Below are 1,610 nucleotides of genomic sequence, written 5' to 3'. Positions count from 1 at the left end.
GGAGTCTGCAGCCTGTCCCAGGCACTGGGGTGCAACCAAGATCACAAAAGTCCCTGTCCTCACGGAGCTCATGCTCTCATGGGCAGGAGGAAAGACATGCAAAGAGATCTAGAATATGAGGTCAAGTGTTGACAAGAGCTCCAGAGGGAGCAGAGCAGAGAAAGGTCAGAAGGGAAGATCCAGGGTCTCTGAAGGAGGTGTCAGGAAAGAAGTCTAAGGATACCCTGATGTGAGCAGGACCTGACGGCAGTGTGGAGGAAGCTGTGAAAATCCCTGGGGAAGAGAATTCCAAACAGAAAAATGATGAGGTCAGAAGGGTTGAAGGAATGGGTGTCGTGCTGCTGACCTTGACCCAGTAGGACAGTAGGACACAAACACATACACACAAAAAAAGGGATGTGTGTGTGTTTGTGTGTGTGTGTGTGTGTCTTCAAGGCTGATGATTGAAGAGATCTTCTCAGGACCCAGGGCCCAATGCGTTCACCCCCATACATAGGTCTCAATATTGACCAATGCTCTCTCTACCTCGTAGCATCACTTTTAATCTTCTGGAACCCGCCCACCACTGCTCAAGTCACGATTGAAGCCCAGCCAACCAAAGTTTCTGAGGGGAATGATGTTCTTCTACTTGTCCACAATTTGCCCCAGAATCTTACTGGCTACATCTGGTACAAAGGGCAAATAATGGACTATTACCATTACATTACATCATATGTAATAGACCCTGAAACAATTATATTTGGGCCTGCATACAGTGGACGAGAAACAGTATATTCCAATGCATCCCTGCTGATCCAGAATGTCACCCGGAAGGACACAGGATCCTACACCATACAAATCATAAAGCGAGGTGATAGGACTGAAGGAGTAACTGGACATTTCACCTTATACCGTGAGTGATTCCATATGATCCCTGGGTGTTGGGGGGCAGGGGTCACTTCTACTTTGGACATACAGGATTGTCAGGCCTAGACTGTGCCTTTGTCCCTCTACATTATGTCCCCTGTTGGGATTTTGGCATTTAGTGCAGGACACACACAGAGGAGATAAACTTCAGCAGATCAGAATTCCTTTCCTGCCTCCAGACCCTGCGGACACTTGATGCACAGGAAGGACAGTCTGATGGGGGGTGCTCAGCAGGAGGAGATCAGTGTCAGCCAAGCACCTCATGCCCTCTTCACAAACTTGACCCTGAGAAAGGCCCTGGAGAACTGAGTAGGGCTTTCCCTAAGGGGCCCACTGAGATACTCTCAGAGAAGCTCAGCCCTAGAAGCCTCAAACCCAGACCCCTGTCCCTAAATCCTTACTCCAGATAAAGCTGAGGAACCTGTGCCAGGGCTGGGTTGTGGCTGGGCTTACTGGGACCAAGGATTCACCAGCTGTCTGAGGACTGTGTCTCCTGGAGCTGCTCACCAGCCAGGGTTCAGCCCTCAGAGCCTCATCTAGGCAAGGACAGAGCTTTCTTCACCTGAGACTCAGAGTAGAGAGGACAGAAAGACAAGCTTTGTAGGCCATCCGCCAACTGCCTTGTGAGGTTTAGGACACTCCATAGAAAATCTAATGTCCCCAGAAGCAGAAACAGAAGAGAGAAAATGTACTTGGCAGCAGCT

General features: G+C 49.6%; 1 long non-coding RNA gene and 1 pseudogene across 2 annotated transcripts in view; both read left to right on the top strand.

The window, feature by feature from the left end:
• The first annotated feature begins 526 nt into the window (after positions 1 to 526).
• LOC105507883 overlaps positions 527 to 1,610 on the top strand; it is a 10,665-nt pseudogene continuing 9,581 nt past the window's right edge. Inside the window, exon 1 of the transcript XR_001001172.1 lies at positions 527 to 892. The product of XR_001001172.1 is annotated as a pregnancy-specific beta-1-glycoprotein 3-like (transcript). The remainder of the gene's footprint in view (positions 893 to 1,610) is intronic.
• LOC105507870 overlaps positions 1,243 to 1,610 on the top strand; it is a 614-nt gene continuing 246 nt past the window's right edge. The window contains exon 1 of the long non-coding RNA XR_001001170.1: positions 1,243 to 1,517. This is a non-coding gene — a long non-coding RNA (uncharacterized LOC105507870). The remainder of the gene's footprint in view (positions 1,518 to 1,610) is intronic.

The sequence above is a fragment of the Colobus angolensis genome, unplaced genomic scaffold (genome assembly GCF_000951035.1).
Source record: "Colobus angolensis palliatus isolate OR3802 unplaced genomic scaffold, Cang.pa_1.0 Scaffold154, whole genome shotgun sequence".
Lineage (NCBI taxonomy): Eukaryota > Metazoa > Chordata > Mammalia > Primates > Cercopithecidae > Colobus > Colobus angolensis.
This window is presented reverse-complemented; position numbering and strand designations above follow the sequence as displayed.